This window comes from Muscardinus avellanarius (assembly GCF_963383645.1).
Source record: "Muscardinus avellanarius genome assembly, chromosome: 5".
In the NCBI taxonomy this organism is placed as follows: domain Eukaryota; kingdom Metazoa; phylum Chordata; class Mammalia; order Rodentia; family Gliridae; genus Muscardinus; species Muscardinus avellanarius.
In genome coordinates, this window is record NC_137790.1 from 84,853,209 (window position 1) to 84,881,038 (window position 27,830).

General features: G+C 35.4%; 1 protein-coding gene across 3 annotated transcripts in view; it reads right to left on the reverse strand.

Moving 5' to 3' along the window:
- Window positions 1–27,830, reverse strand: part of LPP (LIM domain containing preferred translocation partner in lipoma) — a gene marked incomplete at both ends in the record, with an annotated part of 650,944 nt that overhangs the window by 337,117 nt on the left and 285,997 nt on the right. The window lies entirely within an intron of this gene.

Below are 27,830 nucleotides of genomic sequence, written 5' to 3' on the forward strand. Positions count from 1 at the left end.
ATACACAAAGAAATATTTTTTCATTTTATTAGTTAGTATTCAAACTACTTGCATGTGCTTTCCCACCTTATTAGCCAGACCCTCCAAGGTAGTACCACATTTTCTTTTATTTTTTAATTTTTTATTGGTGCATTGTAGTTATATATTTTAATAGGATAAAAGACTTGTGGAAGCATACGTGCACACATCACCCAATTAGCCCTTTCCCACCCAATTAATTCCCGTTCCTCTTTCCCATGCTTGGTTTAGTGACTGACTTTGATATGTTTGTTTATCATGTGCTTTAGAGAGTTTCTCTCTACTTCCCTCCAATCCCCTCAGTGAAGGTGCCTTATTTGCTCCTCCATATGATCTCCTTAATCTAGAATTCCTCCTATTACTCATTTCTCCCTAGCTTTCACATATTAGGGAAAGTGTATTATTTTTTTCTTTTTTGTGACTGACTAATATCACTTAGCATAATGTCCTCCAGTTCCATTCATTTTTCTGTAAATGATGTAACTGTGTTTTTCTTTATGGCTGAGTAAAATTCCATTGTGTACATATCCCACAGTTTTGTAATCCATTCATCTGTTGCTGGACATCTTGGCTGGTTCCATAGTTTGGAAATAGTGAATTGTGTGACTATGAACATAGATACACATGCATTAGTTTGGTAGTTTGGTTTTCTTTCTTTTGGGTAGATACCCAGAAGTGGTATTGCTGGATCAAATGGTAAGATGATTCCCATTCTTCCCCATTTAATATGATGTTGGCAATGGACTTACTGTAGATTGCCTTTATTATGTTGAGGTATTTTCCTTTTATTCCAATTCTCTGCATTGTTTTTATCATAAACAGGTGTTGGATTTTTTCAAATGCTTTTTCAGCATCTATTGAAATTATCATGTGATTTTTGTCTTTGGTTCTGTTTATATGATGAATTACATGTGTTGATTTTCATATGTTGAACCAGCCTTACATCCCTAGGATGAAGCCTAACTGATCTTGATGTATGATTTTCTTGATGTGGTTTTGGATGTGTGTTGCTAGTATTTTGTTTAGCAGTTTTGCATCCAAGTTCATCAAATATATAGGTCTGTAGTTTTCTTTCCTTGAACAATCTTTATTTGGTTTTGGTATTAATTTGATGTTGGCTTCATAGAATGTATTTGGGAGAGTTCTGTTTTTTTCTATTTAATGAAATAGATTGGGAAGTGTTGGGATTAGCTCTTCTATAAAGGTTTTATAAAATTCACTTGGGAAACCATCTGGTCCTGGGGTTTTCTTTTTGGTAGGCTCTTTATTGCTGTTTCAATCTCTTTGATTGCTATTGGTTGGTTTAATTTTTCTATATCTTCTTGACTCCATTTAGAAAGTTTATATTTATCTAGAAAGTTGTCAATTTCTAACAGATTTTCTATATTGTTGGAGTATAGTTTTTCAAAGTAATTTCTGATAATCCTCTGGGTTTCTATACTGCGAGTAGTGATATCTCCTTTTTCATCTCTTATCTTCATAATTTGGGTTGATTCCCTTGTTTTTTTTTTAGTTAGTCTGGCTATTGGCTTATCTATCTTGTTAATTTTTTCAAGAAACCAGCTTTCAGTTTTGTTGATATTCTACATATTTTTTATTCTCTACTTCATTGATTTTTGCTCTCATCTTAATAATCTCCTGTCTTCAATGGGATTTGGGGTTATATTTTTCTTGTTTTTCAAGGACTTAGAATTTTACATTTCTTCATAAACTGCTAATGGCTTACTAAAATGGTTTATGCTGGCCACCTCTCCCTACAGATCACTCCAACCAGCACTGCTTTCTTCAGCCTACAGCTGACAAATTAGTAAAGGCTACAATTAACAGAAAATGATCTTCTCTGCTAAAACTGAATCTTCAACCACGTTATGGTTGGATCTGGAATATCCCCCAAAGGCTCATGTGTTGAAGGCTTGGTCCCCAATGCATCAGTGTTCAGATTTGGGGCTTCTGGGAAGTGAATGAATCATGATAGTACTAACTTTCTCAGTGGATTAATTCATTGATGAATCTACAATATTATTGAGTCACTGGGGAATGGTGGAAACTGTAGGACATGGAAATCATTTCAAGAAGCGTGTCCTTGGGGACTATATTACCCCTGGCCCTTTCTTCTCTGCCCCTCTCTCTCTCTGTTTTATGGATACCACGGACTGATCAGCTTATCTTTGCCATATCCTTTCACCATGATGTTTCTGCTTTGGAGCCAGTTTAAAATGGACTGGAACTTTTAAAATGGGGAACCCAAAATAATCTTTTCCCCTCTATACAGATTTTTCTCACATAACTGGCATATACAAAAAGCTAACAAATATAGCCACTAACTTCTATCCCAACACCTCAACACACTAGCCAGTAAATCTCCATTTTCTTCTTATGAATAAATTTTCCTATTCTATATTCTTTTTTAATGCATGTTATATTTCCCCCACTAAATGGTAATAACCCCAAGAAAAGGTTCGTTTTTACAGTTTATTGACTTATATAGCACATACTCCACATATTCCTTTAGTTTGAAAAGAGACCAATTTATCAAAAAGTTCTAAGATACATAAGATACTATATAAGTATTCTGGTTTATTATAGAGCTTTATAAAATAAGATCATTTGGTCTCTCTCTATAGGTTCATACTTTGGGTATGACTTTTCTATGTAGAACGTTAGTCAGCTTTTATTGAAACTATTCTACAACACAATTTCCTTCTACAGAGAAACAAGCTCCTTGAGATGCATAGGGGAAAACTTTGCCAAACATACCTCAATACCCACTAATGTTTGGAGATGTAATAAAGTATTTTCATATAAATACTCTCATGTAAAACACAGTGTTAGGAGTTGAGCAGCATAGGAACTCTCCTCATTATAAAAATAAGGGATACAGCCTTTTCTAACCAGGATCCATGTGCTTTACTAGTCCCAAACCAACACAATGATGAGTCAATCCACTAGTAACCTGAAGCCTGTAAGTGCCACAGACCAGTTAACTCTTGCTTTACTAAGATTTCATTGAAAAATAAAATAAATGAGTACTAGGGCCATGACTACTGTGTTTAAAAATCTAAATACCTGTTTGATTTTTTCAAACACTGTTGATTTGCTACCAATTGCATTATTTATTGCAATGGTCTTTTAAATTTAGAAAAAAATACTATTCCCAAGAGAGAGGATTTGTTCAATTAAGAAAATTGTGGAGCATGTCAAATCTATGGTTCTGATAGGATTCTATCAGATCACCACTAAAATATCTTGGTTACATTAACCAAAGGAGTGCCTGTTTTCTCTTACTGTATAAGTACCTTGGCAAATCACTGCATCATCTGAGATGCATATGAGGAAGTATCCCCATCAGCAGTATTCAAATTGATGGTGTGAGTATAATAGCAGAGATTAATGGCTACTTTTTTAGAAAGTAAAGTTTGTAATGTTCAACACTGCTCTAGTTGGGATTTGGGATGTACGCCCAAAAGGTGGTGTGTGGAAGGCTTGGTTCCCAGTGCAGCAAGATTCAGACATGGGGACTGAGGAATGGGGTATGGGGCTCTGACCTCATCAGTAGATTAATCCTTCAAGAGATTAATGGGTGAATGGACAATTGGGATATGGTAGAAACTATAAGAATTGGAATTTCATTGGAGAAAATAGGTCACTAGCAGTGTGCTCTGGAAATGTATTTCTTATCCCCCCTTCCTCAACAAGAGGTGAGCAGTTCAGGCACCTCACCCCTTGACCATGATGTTCTGAATACCATGTTCGCAGAAACAAGTGGAGCCAGCTGACTATTGGATGAAACATCTAAAACATTGGACCAAAATAAATCTTTCCTCCTTCCAGCTGATTTTCTCCGGTATTTTGTCACAATGATGAGAAGTTGACTAACACAGGCACACATATTTTAATGAATACCAACTAAAACCTCTTTATGGTCTAAAATTGAAGTCCAGGGACCAAGAATAAATGTGTGAGCCTGAACCCATGTATTGATCCTTACCTAGTATGAAAAGGACCTATGAGGCTGGCATAGGATTAAAACCTTTATTTCTAATGAGAAAAATCACATTTCCATGTAAAGAGAGGCAAATACGTGGTAGTAGAAGACACTGGTGCTTTTCAGTCTCAGGTAAGGTGATAGTGCATTTATTTTGTTTATCATTCCATTCTGCACTTCCGATCCTACAATCTGGGACAATAAGATAGGTACAATGTTAAACCCTTATGGTTAAGTCAGAATTAAGTAAAGGTATGGGTCAAAATTACCAAAAATGAATACAATTTTTATTTAAAAAATAATAGCTTGCTGATCTTTGAGGTGTCAGCCAAGTCAATATCCTTATATCCTCCTACACAGTGGTTCTGTGGCCCCATAAAAAAAGAATTTATAGAGGTGGAATCCCCACCATGTGAGTTTCCACCAACTGATACATTTTTGAGTCATTTTGTAAAAATAATAGCTCTAATAAATAGGAATAGATGATAATGTTCCCAAACTGAAGTCATATCTTTATATATTCCAGGCCAAAAATAATTGATAAATAAGACAAAACAAAACAAAAAATGTACATACTTCTTCACCAAATACAATTGTCCACCAACATCTGGCTCTCATAGAAAAATGTTTTTAACTAAAACATCACATAGTTATTTTAAAAAATTAGACACTTTAAAAAAATCAAATATAAATGAAGAATAAAAGTGGTGCCTATTGTTACTGAATCACTGGGTCAGTTTCTTTTCTTGCCAGTACTGTGGGAGATGTGGTTTCTTCTGAGCTAGGTCTGAGCCCGAGTGCCAAGGGGCTGTTGGTAATTATTCATGGGAAAAAAAGGAAAGAGGCTAAATTAATACAAGAGCTTCTTAGGGTTGCCTGGTAGCTACACCCACTGCTACCCAATGGAAATCATTCTTTATGAATTACCCTAGGAGATAAATGCACAGCAGCAATGTGAAGGCCAAGTTAGTATCCAAGCCAGGTACTGCTGCCCTCTATAAGATTAAAGGACTGGATCCAGAAGACCTCGTAGGACACCTCTCACTTTATACTGTTGGGCCACAGGAAGGTTCCAGTGACAGCATTTTCAAAGGTCTCTGTTATCACTACCATCCATGTCCTCTCCCAATTCCTACCTTGGCCTTCTTCCTTCTTTTTAGATCCATATCAAATTTATCCTGGCTTTCTTTTTTTGGATATGATTTTAAGATAAGTAGTTAGAAATAAGTAGTATTTTAATAGACTTTCTGAAAAACTGTAAATACTCTTTCTTGATATTATACAATTCAACAAGTAATAATTTATTAAAGCTTCACTGTAATATGCAGTCTGAAACCAAGTTAGCAATCATTGTTAAACCCTGTTACCTTGCACTGTTTCATTGAATGGCTATTTTTTCTCCTCCCCTTTTTTTTCAGGGATAAGAAATACTGTTGTTACCAATTTTTATACTCACCAACCAATGTATTTTCTGTCTTGTCCTTTCTCTTATTCAGCCCAATGATTTCTAAATTATTATCCATATATTAAGTGGGGCAAAATAAGGCAGAGAGTTTAATTTAATATCTAAACCAATTCACAAATAAAAAGAGAATAAGCAACTGAGTGTAGTGACATATGTCTGCAATCCCAATGCCTGGAAGGCTGAGTCAGGAGGATTCCAAGTTTGAGGCTAGCTCTAGCAATGAAGCAAGATCTTCAGCAAATTAGTGAGATCCTCTTTTAAAATAAAAGGGCTGGAGAGACAGATTAGAGGTAGAATAGCTCAGTTTCACTCCCCCCAAACACCTCCTCATATAAAAATAGAAAGTAAGCACCTGAATTCATACATAATGATAACTTGCCCAACTCAACAGGTCAAACTCTCTCGATTCATGAACTATGAAGCCTGCAAAACATCTACCACAAGAGGTCAGGAAAGGGAGTGTAAAACACTAGGACTGACCTTCCTTATGGTGTCTGAGGTGGGCCAAGACATGTATCTTCCTCAAGGAATGGAATTCTCATGGGAAGTTTTCTCTAAGAACTGGAGCGTCCTCTGAGTTCAAATCCTGAGTTTTTGAGGGAAAACACTGGCACATGGGAAGTGAGTAGAAAACACTGGCACATGGGAAGTGAGTGCCAGCAAAGAACCAATTAGCAAGTTAGGGGCAGAATTAGAACAAGAATTTGCATGCTTTGCCCATGGCACCATATTGTCTTAATTATCATCTGGTTCTTTTATTATGTCTTCTATTTTCTTTGGGGTTGGGCTTTGAATCAAAAGAATTCATTGGAGGACAAGAGGAAGAGTACTATGGATGATCTTACATGAGAATGGGCTTACTTCTCCCCACAGAGAGCAAAATGGTCACTAGACCTGAAGATTTAGCACAGAATGGTGAAATGTTTCTCCCAACAGCAGAGATGGAGAGGCATTACAGTAGACTCTGAGGGGAGAAGATACTCGGCCCTACTTCAGAGCCCTGAAAGCACATTTCAGCCAGAACTGCTCCACTTTAGTCATTTTATATAACACATTTCCAACTGAGAGTTCATTCAAACTGAGTTCCCAGCAATGGAGGACCACTGAAGTTCCAGAAATAGGTTGAGTTTTGAGAAAAATATAATAATTTAAGGAATGGATTCTGTAGTGGTCCTTTAATGCAAATTAATACAAATCATTTCACATTTCTGAGCCATAATTTCATCATATATCACATGAATTAACAACTAATTCACAAGTTCTAAGTAGTAAAAGAGTGCACTGAAAATGGGGTTTACACGGAGTAAAGAACTTAACAAATCATGAATGTTAGCCCATGAGACTGTTATGGAGAGACCCAGCTTCATTAAAAAGGGATGCCTGGTGAAGGAAGGATGACCCTGCTGGGTCTAGAGTCTTTAAGGCTTTCAGATGAGTTACTGATGCTGCAGTATTTGCACTGAGGACAGATAGAGAGATTACAGACAAACTGAATATTGGGCATGTTTGCTGGTTGTTGCCTGGGACTCCTGAAACTGAGTCATCACTGAGTATATAAGGCAAACAGGAAGGCAGAGGAGGCAATGCATTTGCAGAAACGTAACTACCTGCCTTCCTTTCCAGGCTTATCTCATGACACTTGCCCTACATTTCCTGAGTTTCAACCAGGGTGAACATTTGCAGTTCCTATAATACATGTGCTTAAATATCATCTTGAAAAAACCTCTGACCTGTTCAGGAGGGTATTGGGCACCTTCCTCTATGAGAGCATTGAGTCTCATTCATATATCCATCATTACATTTATCATATATCATGTTATCCCGTGTTTACACATTTTATTCCTATATTAGAATTTAACTATGGAGATAGGAAGGATGGAAACATTTTCCTTTTTATTTTAATCTTCAATAACCTGCATAGTGTAGGAGATTAATCATTGCTGCTCCAAGGAAGAAGAATAACATTAATGAAAAAATATTTAATAATTGATACAAACAAAAATACAGTTAACTAGACTTTTTTCAACTGGTGGGCCAGACTGACAAAAATCCCAACATAGACTTAATTGGCTGATGATCCTATCTTCAAATAGAATAACAGATAGCTGGGTTTTTGCAAAACAAGGATAAATGCTTCCTCAATTTCATGAGTTTTCAAATCTTGGCCATCATTCTCATTTTTTTGTTGTTGTTTTGTTTTGTTTTACCTATATCTTCTTGCTCGAATGGATTTCCCAAGACTCCAATAAGTCTTATTAAAGACAATATCATTATGACACTTGTAAACCCTACAAGAAACAAGTAAAATGTATCTTTTCTTGAGGTCTCCTAGAATTGGCCCTGGACTATTTAGGGAGAAATACAGACTCTCAAAGGTGTATTCTACACTGGCACTTGGTTCTTCTCTGTCTAGCCTCCTATCCAGTCATGATACAGACATGTGTCTAACAGAAATAGAAAGTTAGGCTGGAAACAGTGATGGCCAGCAGAGTATTATGGATGCTACCTGAGATATGGATAAAAAGAAAACCATAGAAAGAATCTAGCAGAGATTAGAGGATGCCACATGGGTTTGAATCTGAACTCTGCCACTTTTGAGCTGGGTTGACATTAGGCAAGTTATTCAACATCACTGTGCCTAGGTTTTCTCAACTGTGGAAATAAGAATGAGTATCTGCTAGGTTAGAATGAGAAATAAATGAACTTAAATACAGAACTTACATATCCTACATATAAAAATTACTCAACAAATAGAAAAAAATATATAAGCCATTATAAGAAAATAAGGTGTGTGTGGTGGTGCATGCTTGTAATCCAAGTACTTGGGAGGCTGAGATAGGAGGAACCCAAGTTTGTGGGCAGCCTCAAGAACTTAGACTGTTTCAAAAATGACAATAACAATAATAATAATAATTAATAAAATAGGGCTAAGAGTGTAGCTCAGAGGCAGAATGTACTACCTGGGTTCAATCCCCAGTATGAAAGAAAGGAAGAAAGAAAGAGATTAAAAGAGGTTCCACTTTACATAAATGGCTACCACAGTATCTCATGTACATCTGCTTTTATAGAACCTTTCTACATCCCCACCAAAAGGTAAAGTATAGCCCTTTACCTTAAATCTATGTGTGCTTCTGTCACTACCTCAACCTACAGTATAAAGTGAAGGGATAATACATGTGACTTCTAAGACTAGGTCATATTAATATATTATGTCCACCTTGATGCCTTGTGGTGCTTGGTCTCTGAACTGAGCCTTCAAGCTTTATGGTAGCCCTAGTGACTTGAGAGGCTCACACGGAGAGAAGCCAAGGTGTCTGAAGCACATCGCTAGTCAAGATCTATGCAGCAATCTGCCAGCCATGAGTCATATAATTTGAAGTGAATCCTCTGCATTGAGGTAAGCCACCTGGGCTAGTTTCAGACACAGGAAATAAGCTTTCCTTATGGAAAGCTACAACAATTGCAGTGTTGTGATTGAAATAAATAATAGAAATTTGGGGGTCGGTTCATTATACAGATGACTGATATGGATGAAGATGTAGATATGATTATATTTAAAATTGTATACATGTGAACTAGTACTTATCATTCATATCAAAAGGGAGTGGTCACTTTGAACCAAATTACATGTGATTATTTTAAACAAAAGCATACTTCTTTTTCTAAAGGACTTTACTGTTTGTGAGGAATAATCACAAACAAGAATAAATTTTTCACCAACGTAAAAATTATACATGATTAACAACAGTTCTGTATTATAGAAGAGTAATGATATCTCAAAATTCCTTTGCATCTCATAGCTACTTAGAGGCAAATCAAAAGTTTCAATTCCAAGATTTTTTTTAACTCAAAATCAGAACTTTGTCCTTGATATGAAGTGACAGTCTACATCAAGTGAGGAGTTTAAACTCTTGGATTAATCACATTTCTGGCCTAAGCAAGGCCCTCTTATAAGCCTTGAACTCTGAGAAAATGAGATGGTTAGATCAAAAGACCTCTAGACTCTCACCCAGATCTGAGTCTGAAGCTCTTTCTACCTTGCATTATTTCTTGTGACTTCCAAATTATATTCTTCTCAGGATACCCTACCTGCCTCCTCTGCTCCTGAACTTGATACAACTATCTGGGCATACAAGTGAACTTATTTTTCCACCAAATACCTATGGACAATGAAGCTAACCTCACCCTCTCCTGTGGTAAGCAGAAAGATGATGATTATGATCCTCCCAATGTTATACTTCCTAGCATTTCCACCATTGCATAATATCCTCTCCTAAGAATGGGCTAATCCTGATTACTTATCTCTAACCCAGAGAAGGTGGTAAATGGGAAGAGATGGCACTTCAATGTTTAGATTACAAATGATTAAGACTTGCATCTTGTGAGCAGAGTCTGCCAGTTGTCTTCTCAGCTCTTAACCTTTAATGCAATGAGCTGCCATGCTGGAGACGTCACATGACAAGAAACAGAAAGCAGCCTCTAGCCAACACAGCTTAGAAATGAAGGTAATCAGTCCAACAGCCCACGAAGCCAAACTCTGCAAACAACCACTTGAGCAGAGAAACAGATTTTTCTCTATTCACATCCCCAGGTGAGAGTGTACACTCTGAAACAACACTTTGGTTGTAGCATTTGTGAAAAACTGTGAGGTGGGTAATACAACCAAACCACACCCAGATTCATAACAACAGTAAATGTGAGAAAATGTGTTGCTTGGTTTTTAGTCAATTCCTCATACTGCAAGTGTACTAATACTTCTTAACGTGCATCAATAAGAGAGAGTCTCTGAAAAATTTGGAAGGGAGAAACTCACGAAAAATATGAAAGCCTCATCAACTCTCAATGCCCTATCCTCTCTGTTCCAGGCATTAAGTAATAGAATAGTCTTATTACATTTCTAATCATATTAACAAAAATACAGACCCAAAGAAAGCCAGAGTCCCAATGAAGACCAGCCACATCCTACAGGAAGGCATGGAGGAGTTCTTCTGCATCAAGATGCAATATGAACAGCAGTGAGACTAGAGGCAATGAGAGAAAAATATCTCACTAGGCTGGAGCCAGGACAAAGTGGATTCTCTGCTCTGACTTTTTCAGTAAGGTACAGAACAGTGTCTAAAAGATGTTTGATAAGTCTAAGATGAAAGACATTGAGAATAGGAGGAATGAGAAAGAACGAATGCCATTTATAAACAGGAAAGGGGCTAGAGACTTAGAAAGAAACAGACTTGCTTGCAGTTATGGGAAAAAAATCCTTTGTTTTCTGCTGAATTCAATTGTTTCTGATTCTAAATGCAAAGAAGGGGCAAGCTACATTTTGGGCAGAGTAAAAATGCATGTATTGCATTCTTCAGATACATGACCTATAGGATCTATGACATAAAAAGATATTATGAGAAAAGTTCCTTAATATTTAGGTGTATGAGTACATCTAACTGTATAAAAAGATTAAGATGCATAAATGGTTAAATATAAGCTTGTAATTGTTTATTTTAAAAAGTAAGAGATTAGGTGAAAAAGCAACTTAGGAAGGAAGTGAACAGATTCTATGCCATAGGTGAGTACTTTATAAGGTACTATTTCCTCCTCGAAACCAGAAAAGCAGTCAATATTTACTGTAGCTGAGCAGGGGAAAGATGTGGCTATGATAATACCTACATAATAACACTTCAAGGTTTACAAACCACTTTAATGCACAGTATGACTTTTATTTCTTACAATGCCATATATGTTAAGCAAAGAAGATACTAGTATCATGGATAAAGAGAATAAAGTTCAGAAAGTTTAAACAATTTATATACATACGTTCAAAGTGAGTAGAGTTGAAATTGTATTTCTAGGTTTATAAATCTTAATGCTTAGTCAGGAACTTCAAATGGCATTGCTACATAATTGCAAAGAGAAACAAATTGTTCCCACCACAAAAAGATCTACACCATAAATTTGTAAATATTTGTCAATTAATATAAATAAAATTAAAGGTAACAGGTGCAAAATATTGGCCTATTCACAACATGATCTTTTGACTTATTTATAATGTTGCTTATTTTAATGTTACTAATTTATGCTCTGATTGTTATTTATTTTCACCTTTTTGGAATTAATTTGCTCTTCTTTTTCTAGGCTATTGGAGGGTGGGATATTAATTTTAGATGTATCTTTCTTTTCTTATGCATTGAACATTAAAAATTGTCATGCAAAATTTTTTTTCCAATTTAAAATAAAAGAGGTATAGGGATACACAACTAAAATCTCAGTAATTTGGAGGCCAAGACAGAAAGATCACAAGTTCAAGGCCAATGTAGGTAACGGTAATATAGAGAGACTGTTCCTCCCCCCCAAAAAAATTAAAAGGGGGTTGAGGTATAGCTCAGTGGTAGAATGCCACTGGAGTTAATCCCTAGTATCACAATAAGTAAGTAAATAAATAAATAAATAAATAAATCTCCCTCCAAATTTTATTTTACCATAGAATCACAGAAAGAAAAAAAAAACTTCTCTGAATTAGTTCCCTCTATTGTAAAACAAATCCATAGGCCTAATGCCTGTCATTAACTCTCTAGCATTACCGCTGTAGCAATGAGGGAATGATGAAAGGAGTTGCTTCCGAACAACTAGTTTTGAAGGATTCCTCAGTGTTTTCCACACAAGAGCACCATTGGATTCTTCTTAGAGATACAAATTGTTGAGCCCCACTTGTGACCTACTGGATGAGAAATGGGGTAAAATCCACAAATCCAGGTTCAATAAGCCTTCCAGGGCATTCTCATGAACATTTGTTTTATATGCTTTAGTCTCTGGGAAAGTGAGTTGTAAAAAGAATAATTTTTATCAGTAGGCCAATGGTAGGCTTATTAAATTGTGATAAATTAATGATGTATGCATAACAGTTTTGTTTTGAAATGAACTTTGTCTACTCATCAAAATTACCTTATAATTCATAGAAATAGAGGCTGATGATTAATTGATCTGTGAGATGACAGGACAAAAATACTTTTAACTCTACCTCTGGATTTTGAGTCCATGCATTCAAAAACCAAAGGGTCTGGGTAAAGCCCAAGAATGATATCCAGCTCAAGTAAGATAATCCATTTCAGAGATTTGGATGGGATATCACAGACCAAATTTATAAATCAATCTTTTCCAATAAAAGCAATAACTTGGACAATTTAAAAATAAGCTTCTAGCTTCCTAAGATCTGTTAATACATCTAGTGCTAACTACATGCCAAACACTGTTTTAAGTGTTTTACATATGATAACTCATTATAAACTAAAATTTAGACTAAAATTGTCCTCATTACAATCATAGGAGATAGATACTATAATTACTTTCATTAAATAAGTGAGAAAGCTGAGGCACCAGGACTTTGACATATCCCAGGTGACATCTAAATCCAAAGCAAACAGGTCGTAGAATCCATTATTTTAATTATCACTATACATTGTTTCTTCAATAGTCTTGCTTTCTAAAGTTAGTTTCAGATCATCCAGAACATGATGAATTGAAGTTCAAATTAGCTTGAACAACATAAACTTGACCCTTCAATTTACAGATACTTTTCCTGGTTACATATAATGACTTCCACCAACTCCAACTAGTCTTAACATCTTTCTCAGTGAAAAAACAAAAGACCAAGGGGGATAGCAATATAGCTTTCCTTTTATACAAGGCAAAAGTCTTACCTACTCAAAGCTATCACGGGCATGAAAGATCACCTAATATCACAAGTGCATTGTAACATATTGAAACAGACAGAGAGGAATAATTAACTAGCTACTAGATATAATGGATGATCATGGAAGCACTGAACCTCTTATTACTTTTTATGAATTTTATCTAGAGCTATTCAAGTTGCTCCTTTTCTTTGTTTTAAGCAAGAGGATGTTCTTTGGAAGGATGAAGAAGTCTCTTGCTTGACCTTTCTCAGTGTTTATCAGTGGATTAATGATATGCATGGGGCCATGTTTCAATTTCATTGTAGGTTCTTGTCAATAATACTATAATAAAGGAAATATCTACACCAGCATTCAAGACAGACATGATTAAAAGAAAATAGTTTGCCTTAGGCACAGAAATGGTCAATTTGGGGACCTGGAACAGAATCAAGGTTTTCTTCCTTCCAAGATTTAAGGCAGGGAACAGAAATCTCCAAGAATGAGAGTTCTTAGAGTTCTGAAAACAATAATGAGAATACCATGAAATTTTAGCATCTTTTACACCAATTCGCCCATCTGTTGTCCAAATTCCCTTCCTAGCATTATTGCCAAAATTGATTTGATCATGATGATGTTAAAAATAACAATAACAGCCTCTATTATGTACAAGATAGTATATATTCAAACATTAAACATACATCCATTATTCCACATGGTCCTTATGTCAACTCTTAGACATAACTCTAACTTAGAACACTGAGGTTAAAAAAGTTTAAATAACTCATTTGGTAAATGACAGAATGTCATTTAAAATGCACCGATGAAAGAAAACTTACCATATTCCAAAGCAGCCTACATGAAGCCCCTAATGCTATTACTGTTAGAAAAATATTGACTTTATACTGTTGACTGCCTTCCTTAGCATCCCATACAGGTTTTGGTTGTGCTCTCTTGGACTGATTCTTTTAGCAAATGATTACTCCCAAGTAAAGATACGAGGGACCAACACTCCCATCATCATCCAGGCTAATTTTTTCCACTTCCTGTCCTATACGTATTTCTTCCTTAGGATCTACACTCAGGATTGCAACTGTTAGTGTTTCCTCAATAGACTATGAGCTTCTTAAGGACAATGATCTGTGTATTTCAGACACAATGCACAATACAATGTTTCTATCTATTTATATTTTAAAATTTTAGTTGAAATATAATAAACATCATAAAAATCACTCTTTAAAAATGCATAAATGAGCTGGGCGTGGTGGCACACCCTTGTGATCCCAGCGCTTTGGAGGCTGAGATAGGAGGACCACATAGGTTTGAAGCCAGCCTCAGATTCTTAGTGAGGCTTTCAGCAACTTAGTGAGACTCTGTTTCCAAATAAAGTATTAAAAAATAGGTCTGGAAGTATAGCCCGGAGGTAGAAAAGCCCCTGGATTCCATTCCCAGTAACACACACACACACACACACACACACACACACACACGCACGCACGCGCACACACACACACACACACACACACACACACACAAATGCACAAATGGAGGAGAAAAGGAGAAGGGGCACCAAGAGTGTGTATATGTATGTCATTGTCAACATGATTTACATTATGATGTGAGACTATATTGTACCAATAATAGAATAATCTTTTAATCTTTTAAATTTAATTTTGTTATTGGTGCATTAGAGTCATATATCTTAATGGAGTACAAATGACAGAGGCATACATGCACACATCACTCAATTAGCCCTTATCAATTCTCACCTTATTCCCTGCCCCCTCCCTGCTTCTCATGTTTGGCATAGTGATTGACATTGATATGTTTGTGAATGTACATTATGTACTTTATGTACCTTCTAATTCCCCCATTCCCTCAGTTAGGTTGCCTTATTTGCTCTTTTACAGTATCTCTTTCTTCCTCTAGAGTTCCTCCTCTTACTCATTTTCTCCCTAGCTTCTGCATATTAGGGAGAGCATCCTATTTCTTATTATTTGTGACTGACTAATCTCACTTAGCATAATGCTCTCCAGTTTCATCCAATTCCCTGTAAATGATGTAATCGTGTTCTTCTTATGGCTGAGTAAAATTCCCTTGTATACATATACCATAGTTTTATAATCCATTCATCTCTTATTGGACATCTTGGCTGGTCCCATAATTTAGCAAATGAGAATTGTGTAGCTATAAACATATAGATGAATGCAATAGTTTGGTAGTTTGCTTTCCATTCTTTTGGGTAGATACCCCAAAGTGGTATTGCTGGATTAAATGGTAGATGTTTTCATTCTTCTAAGGATCTTCCATACTTTTCCAAAGTGGTTGCACTAATTTGCAATCCCACCAACAATGCATTAGAGTCCCCACTTCTCCACATCCTCACAAGCATTTGTTGTTGTTTGTGTTTTTAATTATTGCTATTCTAGTTAGAGTTAGGTAAAATCTCAAGAGTACTTTACAAAACCAAAATTTGGTTTCTCGAAAAAATTGACAAGATAGATAAACCAATATCCAACGTAACTAAAATAAAGGAGGGAATCAACACAAATTATAAGAGATAAAAACTTGAAAAATCAGAAGCTTTTCTATATACCATCCATAAATCCACTGAGAATGAAATCCAGAAAACACTTTCACTCAGGATATTTCACACAAAAAATAAAATACTTAGGAATAAACTTGACCAAGGAGCTGAAAGACCTCCACAAAGAAAATTATAAAACACTGAAAAAAGAAATTAAAGAAGACCTTAGAAGATGGAAAGTTCTTCCATGTTCATAGATAGGAAGAATAAATATCATCAAAATGGCCATATTTCCAAATCTGATCTACAGATTCAACGCAATACCCATTAAATTATCAAGGTCATTCCTCACAGACATAAGAAAATCAGTCCTTAAATTAATTTAGAACAACCAAAAACCCAGATTATCCAAACTAATTCTTAGCAACAAAAACCACTCAGGAGGAACCACAATACCTGACTTTAAACTATACAACAAAGCCATCATAATAAAAACAGCTTGATGCAGGCACAAAAATGGATACCCACAGCCGGGCGTAGTGGCGCACGCTTGTAATCCCCTCGCTTGGGAGGCAGAGACAGGAGGATCGCGCAGGTTCAAAGCCAGTCACCCTGGCTTAAGAGACCCTGTTTCCAAAATAAAAAGTATAAAAAATAGGTCTGGGAGTGTAGCTCAAAGGTAGAAGGGCTTCCAGGAACCCCAGTACCACCAAAAACAAAAAACAAACAAAACAAACAAACAAACAAAAAATGGATACACACACCAGTGGAGGAGAACAGAAGACTCAGAAACAAAGCTGCACACTTGCAGCCAACTAATTTTTGACAAAGGGGCCAAAAATATACATTGAAATAATGACTTTGAGGATTTTTTCATACATTTATTGGCTATTTAAATTTCCTTGTTTGTTTATTAACTATTGAGTTCACTTGACCATTTTTTGATTGGGTTATTTGTTTTCTTAGTGTTGAGTTTCTTGAGTTCTCTGTATATTCTAGATATTAGAGCTCTATAGGAGGAGGAATAGTTGACAAAAATTTGGTCCCATTCTATTGGCTCTCTGTTGATGGTGTTGATAGTTTCATTTGTTTTACCAAAGCTCTTCAGTTTAATGTAATCCAACATATTGATCTGCCTTTTAGTTTCATGTGCACGTGGGATCTTTTTGCAGTGTTGGACTTAGGGCCTCTTCATAAAAATGGAAATAAACCCCACTTTCTTACCCTGCACAAGAGTCATTTCAAGATGGATCAAAGACTTAAAAATTAGGCCAGAGACCTTGAAGCTCCTTTAATAGGATAAAAATATTTTTCAATGCACAATTTGGTGGTTCTTAGTATGTTGGAGGAATTCTAGAGCAATTCCAGTGTCTACTTCCAGAATATTTTCATTAGTCACAAAAGAAATCAAGTAACCATTACTATTCACTCCATTATCCCTTTCCCCCTATCACTTGGAAACAATAAGCTCTGTGTCTATAGATTTTCCTGTTCACATAAATGGAGTAATAAAACATATGGTGTTTTGCATATAGTTTCTTTCAATAGCATGATGTTTTTAAGGTTTTGTCCATGTTATGGCACTATCTAATATTAATTTTTATGGGCATATATTTTGTGTATCCTTTAGTCAATTGGTAGTTACTTAAGTCCCCACATTTAGCTACTACGAATAAATGTTCCTATGCACATTCATGTCAGAGGACTTTGAGATACTATATGTTTTAACTATCATATATATATATATATATATATATATATATATATATACATAAGAAATAGAATATTTTAATTATGTGGTAGATATGTTTAATCTTTTAAAGAGCTGCCAAACTGCGACCAAAGTACTATACCATTTTATAACTCATAAGTATGGCATGACTATTTTAATCTAATTTTTGCCAACATATTTTCATTTGGTTTTCTTCTTATTATTATATCCATGTTAGAGGCTGAAAATTAGTATCTCTGTAGGGTTTTTTATTATTGTGTTTACTTAATGACTGATGGTGTTAAGCATTTTTTCCCTATGTTTCTTAGTCACTTGTAAGAGGAAGGGGTCCAACCTCACCCTTTTCATACATGCCTAAATGTCTCTGCATAATTTGTTGATAAAACTATTCTTTCCTACTTTTATGTCTTGACATCCTGGAAAAAATCAGTTTACCATAAACATAATAATCTTTGCCTCCCAATGCTATTTCACTAATCTATATGCTTATTTTATACATTAGCAGAATTCAGCCCTACTTTGCTTGATTTCTATGGAATTGTAGTGAATTTTGATATTGGGTGAGTGTGACTTGTCTGGTTCCCTTCATGTTTTTCTAGGTTGGTTTGCCAACTCTGGGTCCCTTAAATATCCATATGGTATGGATATTTAATTAATATTTAATTCATTAAATATGAATTTTAGGTTCAGCATGTCAATGACTATAAAGCAGCCATTTGAGATTCTGATAGGAATTGTTTTAAACCTACAAATCCAATTCTAGTGCATGCAGCTTAACATACTATGTCTTCCAAACAATGAATACAAATAATGTTCTATGTATTTGTGGCTTCCAACAATTTAACAGAAGGTTTATGCTCAATTAATAGTAAAAAAAAAAGAGTGAGTGAATAAGGCAATCATTGAAAAAGAGAGTTCAAACAACTACTAAAACCATGTACACAGTAGCCATTTTCTTGAGTCCCGTTTCCTTTTCAACAAGCCACTCTTTACAAGTTAACAAGTTATAGTTTTCAAGATATAGTTTTCATGTATTTATCCATAAATTATTTTGCTTCTTTCCCTTTTGCTAATGTGAGATGAACAATAGTAAGGGTGGTAGCCATCAATTACAACTCTACATCCACACCTTTCCTACAGAAGTTACTCCAGGAAAGTTTAGGAGCAGAGCTACAAGCACACCAACCTGATTCCACACTTGCCCTGACACCCTATTGGCTGTGAGATCTGACCCACAAGTGATTATAAAATAGCCTTTTCCATAATCAAAGTTAACTAACATGCTGGTAATTAGACCCGCAGATGAGAAAATAAGTTCTACCATTAGTATTACATAGAATATAAAGTCATCCAGGATGTTGTTTATAAAGGTGGTTTCCTGGTTTTGACTGACTCATATGGATCAAGTTAGAATAAGCTGGCCATTTGGGGAATAAAGCACCGCTCTGTGTCATCTGGGTGATAGAAAGAATCAAAAAGATTATTCCATATTGTTAAGAAGCTTAGCAGCCCTAGAAGCCTCTAAGAAGTAACATTTTCAGTATTTTCATAGAGGACTACAATATCAATATAGAATTAGAATGAGTTCAAGTCACTTTACAAAAAACTTGGATTATAGGCTCACATATCTGACCATAAGCAATTCAAGCTCTATAAAACATCATGTTTCTTCAAAAGATCAAAATACTCTATCCTTCAACCCACTTTAGATCTTATAATTTATTTATACCAGCAGAATATGTTACTTTAATGGATTCATTGTTTACCATCAATATATTCAAAGAATCCATTTAGAATTCAATTCTCACTTTTACAAAGAGTCTTAAGTTACATATTTCTAAAGATGTTCACAGACTCATGTGTATGTAAAGTATTTTTATTTAAAAAGCATAACTCATATTTAGGCAAATAATTCATTTTGAAATGGCTTATAATTGACATATACTAATGTCACTTCAAATATGGGTCAGGAGTTATCAGAAAAAAACTTAGTAAAGGAAGGAGGAGATAAATATTAGAAGCTCTCTTTAATGAAGCAGAGATTACTTGCGGTCAAGCAAAAGAAGCATGTGATAATTTTGCACGTGGTTTGCTTTTGAAAATAAAGAATACATGAGTTCATCATTCAGTTAACATTTATCTCATGTCACTGAATCTAAAAAACTTATTCTCTTTATCATTGTTTAAAAAGCAGTAACATCATAGTCCTTTGTAGAGGATAGAGGGGAAAAATTTTATATTTATTTATTAAGTCATTTGTTATCGTTTGAATTTTGAATACCCACCTTGATTTCACAGAAACAAGCAACCATGTTGGAGGTGGGGGCTGGGTTGCTAATGAGAGGTATTTGGGAAGGTGGCCTTGAGGATTTTATACAGTCCCTTCTTTCCTCGCAGTCTCTCCTGTTTCTGCCCTTCGTGAGGTGAAAGCAGAACATTCATTCGTTCTCATTATTTTTCCTTCCAGCCACCATGCTCTGAGTTTCACCATTGTAGCCTACCCAACGAAGGACTGAAACCTACAGAATTGTGAGCAAATAAATCTTCCTTCTGCTAGGCTGTTGCCAACGGGTTTTCTGGGGTCATAGCACTGAAAATGCTATTCAAAACCTAGAGTAAGAAATGGTAAGCCAGGGTAGTGGCATACTCGTAATCCCAGCATTTGGGAAGCAGAGACCATAGGATTGCAGTAAGCAGACAGCCTCAGCTACTTAGCAAGGCCTTTTACAACACAGCAAGACCCTGTTTCAAAAATACAAAGACTAAAAATTAGGGTTGGTAGTGTAGCTCGGAGGTAAAATGTTCCTGGGTTCCATCCCCCTGGGTACCACACACACAAAAAATGGTAATGGTATCAAATCACACCATTATCTCAACAAAGTACATTCTCTTCAAGTGATTAAAAGCAATATAGGGGTTAAAACTCTAAATTATGGATGAATCAGTTGCTACCATTAGGTCTCCCTTACCAAAAAAAAAAAATCATCCACCTGACCTGTATTACTTTTCATTCATGCAAATATATGATCATTATAAAAACTCAGATATCTTTATAATGCGCTAATTCCACATTCATGCCAGATAGATTCCTAGCATATTTATAAAGTGAAGATGTCCAGATCTGATGAAAACTTTAATTTATTTATTCAGAAAAAAGTTTATGTGCCTCTTAGGTGCCAGAAAACAAAAGATAATATTGCTTCAGGGATTTCACAGTTTGGTATTTATCCCAATTATTTCTTTTGTGTTCAAACATAGAGAACTTTTTACAATTTATATTGCCTCTATAAGGTATATTCTGTTAGGTAACATCTCTTGATATTTTACTTTACATTTGAGTACACTGTGTTTCAGTATAACAAATACAATTCAACTCCCTTCTATAGTAGTGAATCTTAATATGACATCATAGCATAGGTGTATATTGTGTTGTGGGCCCATCCAAAGTGAAGAAATAAATTCCAAAGTGCACAAATGGCTTTGTCTGAATTTCCACATGAAGATTATAACTGCTAAATCAATAGCACTACATGATCAACTTGTATCTTTTAATATAATTCGAGTAAATACTTTCAAAAAGAAACAGGTATGCTTTTGATTATGAAATATAATCAACTAAATGTTCTTATTTGTAATTAATATAGCCACTGAAAGATAATACTTTATTTTTCTGGTAAGTTTCCCATGCTGTAAAAACAATGATAGCAGTTAAGCCTCAATGTGATAGTCTGGATGAAGGGGAGACCAGTTACTCACCATGCCAAATGGTGATATGTAGAACTGGTTATTAAACTTCAACTCTATGTCTAGAGAGACCATCATTATCAACATCACACTTAGTTTTGTCATAAAGCATTTAAATAAATGGACAAATTGAAAAAAAAGAGAGATATCAGAAACATGGATGTTTTGAAAAACACAATCTTATGTACTTTCTATGGTTGAGTCTAGTCACCTTGAACAAAAAAGTCATAGCTAAATTTGAATTTTGTTGCTTGTTTGCTTTTTAAATTAAAAAAGAAAAAGAAAAACACCATGGGGTTTCAAAGCAAGGCTGCTACCAAAATAGATATTTAAACAGTGTGAGAGGAAGAGAGAAAGAAGGAAACCAGTCCTGACAAGAACACTCATTAATTTTGCAAATTTGATGTGTGCTTCTGCATGGACATAGGGTTAATTATTTCCACTAAGATGCTGCTATAAAATAGAAACACTCAAGAGGTAGCTTTGTGTGTTTCCTTTTAAACCAATGCCTGCATTGAGTGATTCAGGGTAATGTAACACAGTCTTTTCTGAGCCAAGGACTCATCAAGGTTTAGTAAACAAATCACAGTAAAAGGCTACCATGGGGACCCGGGTGAGGTACTGGAGGAGGCACCCACCTCCCAGACTTGGGCAGAGGAGTGCTCAGTGGCACTTTTCAGCAGCTATCTGCTCAGCTTCCTCCTCATTATTGCTAGGAACTAATATGTACTGAGAGTAATTTCTATTTTTTTTTTTTACAAAATTTTGTAGGGGTGAAATTTCAGGTAGATTTTAGGGGCTAAATTTCCAATCTGAAAACATTAAAAGCTAACTTTGATCATGCTGGTCACATATGACACAAACATAAGCATCTTTTAAGAAAGAAAGTTATTGAGATGCAATTATACATAATCAAAAAATGAACTGCCCTTCATCAAGTCAGCTAATCACTGGGCCACCATTATCTCATTCTTATTTACTATGGTATTCTGTAAAATATAGATTAAAACAAAATAACACAGATCCTCTATTCGTGTGTGTGTGTGTGTGTGTGTGTGTGTGTGTGTGTGTGTGATATACTGGGAATCAAACTCAGGGGCATTCTATCTCCAAGCTACACTGCCAGCCCTTTTAATTTTTTGTTTTGAAACAGGGTCTGTTTAGATGGCTGCAAGTTTCACTACACTGCTCAAACCTGCCATCCTCTAGATTCAGTCTCCCACATACTGGGATTATAAATGTGCACCGCTATGCCCAGCTAGATCTTCTCTTTTAATATGGTATTTTGCACATTTTACTGTATTGTAGTCCAGCTAATATTTTACAAATTAACACCTCATACATGAGGATTCTGCAAATTATTCAACTTTTAACATAGATCTTAAAGAAAGTTACAATCAGCCAACAATAAGAATATACAGGCAAATTCATTTCTCAAAAAGGCACGTTATACTCCTAATTTTTCCCATGAGTATATGAGAACAGGAAGATGACATGATCCATACTTATTCTCATTTTCATTAGAGTAATACACACTTCTTATCTCAATTCCCAAGAGGCCTCAACAAAGAAAGAGCAAAGTCCCTTGTCTGCAGGGACAGTGTGGGTCTCCCTAAAGGGCAACAGCATGTTGCAACTTTCATCTCTCAGTAGCCTACATGTTTGGGTTGCACTGAATAATATGAAATATTAAAAATTTAATTACTAATTAATCTCCCCTGCAGCTGGTCATGGTTTTTGCAAGCTAGAACATGGAACACAAGAGAATAAAATATCCATAGCACCAAAAGTCTCCGCCCTGATCACATTGCTTCCAAGCACAAAGGCCACATAAATTCCTAATAAAAAGCCTTCTTTATGACAAATCCACCTTGGAAGTAATTTATCAGGCTGCTCATAGATCACTGTTCTGTGAAAGGAACCTTTAGTGTGAGTGCACTAGGATTGCAGTTACATATGTGTCCATAGAATCACACAGCTTAAGTACTCAGTTTATAAACAGGCTAAAAAGTGGCAATAATTTTTACTAGCTTTGAATGGTGAGGTTACATATATCACTTACAGGATAAAGAGTTCAAACCTTAAAAGACCTGAATCATAAACAAAAAACCTCAAGACATACACTACTAATTCAAAAATGAAATAGGAAGGATTGAAATGGGACTGTAGCCATGAACCAATATCTTTTTCTTGTAGCCCCAGAGCAATACTGTATGTCTCTAAAAGGGAAAAGGATTGTAGTTATTGTGCCCATTTCAGAAATATGTTAGTAAAACAGTCTCAGACTAGCGATGAGACCAAGTTCATGTCAACGAAATTCTAGACCCAAAGGTGACCCCGTGTAATTGAGAAGTCAGTAGACTTCCCATTGTCATAACTGTCAAAATATATCCCATCCTATCCTTATTTCCAAATTCTTACAATTTTTTTCATATTAGTTGAAGAGGGAAAACTCAGTAATGTTTCACTATACTACTCACAAAAGCCTTCATTTTTTACACCAAATGTGTAGGTTTTTCCATATGTCAATCAACCAATCAATTCTCTGACACTAAATGAATGATCTATAGCTTATTTCCATTCTGAAACAATTGAATTGGAGTTTCTAAAGATCCTGCAGATTAAGGACTTGGTCCTACACACTGCCCCCACTTCAGACATCCACTAATAGTAGTGATCCAACAGGTTTCCTATATTTCTTTCCAACTTGGCTACAAGTTGTAAGTACGAGCAAAATGATCAGGCTTGATACTTTGCTAGAATGACTCAAGGAAATACTTCCTTACACTAACCAGAATTTTATATAGAATTAAGATAAAAGATACAGATCAATAGGAGAATGAAAAGGTCAGCATGAGATCTGAAGAGGTCTGAAGTTCAGAAGCCTCTATCTTTATATAGTTCAAGTACAGAATCCTTTTGACATATGAACATGTTCGTTGATGGGAACCTCTCTGGAATCTATCTTTAGGGATTTTTATGGAATTTCCTCCATCATAAAGAAATGACCTATTATTAATTTAATATCCAGGTTCTCTCCCTTCTCCAGGGGATGACAGGTGGGAGCTGAAAACACCAGGCTTATAATCCTAGCTTGACTTTCAGATGACCAGCCCCTATCCAAGAGTCCACCATGAGTCCCATTATGACAAGAAATACATCTATCACCTAGGGAATTAAGGGGATTGTGAGCTCTAGGGTAGGAACTAGGGTTAAGCAAACCACCTCTAATCTGTTCTTCTAAAGTAACTACCTAATTACACAATTTTAAATCCTTAGAAATTTTAGTTTCAAATGCTAAGATAAATTAATTGCATAACTTCTTGCATGTCATAAAGGTATTTTTTAAAATCTCATGTAAATTTTGCTAAAGATGCTATTTACAAAACCACTGTATCTAGGAACACTGCTGTGAACTACCCTAGATTTCACATAATTAATATGAGAGCCCTCAGATCTCAAAAGGACTGATAAGTACTAAATGTATTTTATATTTTTCATGTGTCATTCTCCTTTATACTTCACATGATCTATATAGCTATTAGACTTGTTCTTCAAATAAGACGTTCACTTTCAGCATTGTCATGCTTTCTCATCCCTGCTAGTCTTATACTTTGAACCCAATGTGCTTTCCATAACACATTCAGCCAAGTCATCTCAAATGCTGCTATCCCTGACACTGGAAGGTATAGGGCACAATGGTGATATCTCCACTTTTTATCTCTGAAGAATTTCAACACATGGTGAGTCACATGCACAGCACATTGAGCCCCTTCTTTTGTGTCACACTGGATTATTTATGTACTCATCTCTTTTATAAGAATAAGAATTACTCTAGAGCAAGGACATAGTGACATTAAGCTTTACCTCTCCAATACCTAATGTATAATACAATCTAAATATGAGTTAAGTAAATGAATGAATAAGGATTGAGTATGGAGAATTAAGCCGTATTGCTCAAATAAACATACGAGTAAGTAAGTGAACAGAACTATAGTGGGGAAATCTAGAAGTGGGAAACATTCCAATAAAAAAGAAAAAAAATGCCTCAGTAAAATCAGTTTTTAGTCAGATGTGATACCATACACTTATGAACCAGTACTTAGAAAGCTTACACAAGGAGGATCGCATGTTCAAGGCCAGCCTCAAATTAGTGAGGGTTTCTGAAACTTTGTGTGACCTTGTTTTAGAATAAAAAACTTTTAAGATGTATGACTATATTGCACTAATAAATATTTTTCAAAAAGGAAGAAAAATTTTAAAAAATAGGGCTGGGGTTGTAGCTCAGAGGTAGAATGTCCCTGAGTTCAATCCCCAGTGCTTCCCCCCCCAAAAAAAAAAATCAATCAGTTTGCATTTTTAAGAACTCAGACATTTGTTTTCAGAGTTCTTACATGAATGGAGCACTATTTTAGTATAGAAATATTCCAAGTATACACCATTTTCCCCAGCTTCATGAGTCAAAGAAGATTTACAAAGGCGATTCACAGGCAGATTTGGGAAAACACACAAAAGGGGCTTGAGTAATGAGAAATCATTGACCTACTATCCTATATTAAGTGGTCAGGCGACTCACTAGGTTTTGATTTTAAAATTTGCTTTGGCTCAAAAATAGAAACATCAAAGTTGGACATTAAGAGTCTACATTTGTACAACTTTTCAAGTACCTTTTAATTACAACACAACACGTCTACTGCAGACATCACCTTCCCTTGGCACATATTTTTAATATTTTAAGTGTGTGATTATTGTTCTCACAGCATATAATTATGTGAACCAATAAATACTAACACATCTAATGCAGTTCCACCAGAATGAAGATAAGTCAGATGGATGAGCTATATCTTCCAATTAACTCTTGCTTTACTAAATTAGAATAATTCAAACTAATAGATGAATTTCTCTTTAAGTTCCAAATGAAACAGAAATGTTATAAATATATATTTGACCCAATTATGGACTTACTTAACATAAAAAAGTATTATAAATACTTTTTAAACCTTCTGAATGCTTTTTACTTTGGGAAAGCCATACCAAGGAATCTTGCCATTCATATAACTGATTTTTTAGTTTTTAATACATGGTAAAAAAAATTTTTAAAAATAATGAAACCAGAATTCTCCAATCTGGTTTTAGAACTTAAAATCAAGTACAGCCCAAAATTCAAGGTCCAGTTTTGCTGCTTTCTCAAAAACAAATCGTTTATCTGCTAAGTCTTAGTTTCAAAACCATAAAAAAAGATGCCATCTTTATCTCAGAGTTATCTATACCTTACTCAAGTGAGAATATATGTGAGAGTACTCCACAATCATTAAACTGTTGTCCACATACTAGTGGTTATGAATTTGGATACACCGTAAGATTACTGAAACAACAACATAGCTACTGAATAAACCAATTAAAATGTAATGGTTTTAGGAGGCATGTGTAGGCATAACCTTAACGAATGAAGGCTATGCTAATGAAAAACATCTCAGCATAATTTTCTTCATATATATTAGGTTTTAAGATTTTAGGAAAGTGAGGGAAGTAAAAAAAAAAAAAAACTCTGCTAAAAAGAATAAAACAAGAATGAACTGAAGCATTTAAGCATAATATGACCAAATCCAGTGGCCAAGACAGTGGTCTTGCTTCCTGAGAAACTAAGCTTCAGGTATTTGTTGGTGTATAACTAGAAAATTGTTGAACATCAAATAACACAGTAAGCATGACTCGCTAGAAACTATTTTGCCCATCGTCCTGTAAAAATAGTCTTGTTTCTTATGTTCCTTTTTCAAAATAAATTTTAGCTTTCCTCTGCTTGATATCTTTCAGATATCCCCCGTTACCTATAAAACCTTCTTCTGTCACCCAAACTCCTCCAAAACCTGCTAGTAGGAAACCACCCAGCCTCGTAGTTCACTCCAAGATTTCAAGTGCTTCCTCCACAGTTCCAGATGCTAATCGTTCTCCAAATGCAGCCTGGACATGCTGCATTGTCTCAGGCTTTTTATTCTCTTCATCTCCAATAATACAATTCCACCTATCTTTCCAGCTAAACATGCAAATCATCTAATAAGATTTTTCAGCTTCTGCTATCTTAAAAAATACATCACTCTTCCTCATGTTTGACTATAGTTTAACTTATACAATAAGTTTATATAATACTTTATTTAATAATCAATCATATTTTAACTTATACAAATTAGGGGGATATTAAAAAATGACAACTGAGTGTTCCAAGTCTCTCTCTCTTTCAATGACCCACTTTCCTGCTCCTATCCTTTCCTCCAAAAAGGCCACAAGTTCTTCAATACAGCAACAGCTCAGTCCATGTTTATAGGAATAAAGGACATTTTGAATGATAACAGGACTAGTGAAGCCAAGAGCAGAATAGGTAAGGAAGAGCTAATCTCTTGTAGAGTTTGCCGTGTGCACCCAGAGCTGACAATCACATTCTCTGTGTAGAAAAGGTAATAGAAACATGTCTGAAGAATAAAGTGCTGCAACCTTCTATGCAGTTACGTGGTGAGGTGACTGACAGAAAAGAAGCAGACCTGTTTTGTAATTCATAAAAGGAACCATCATTAATACAGCATCTGTTGCTCAAGAACTAGAGTGGGACTCAGCATGGTGTACACACTGTCACTTAATCAAACACACATCACACAATACTCAAACAACACAGTGACAAAAGCATTTGTCCAATCGTTTGCATCTAGAGT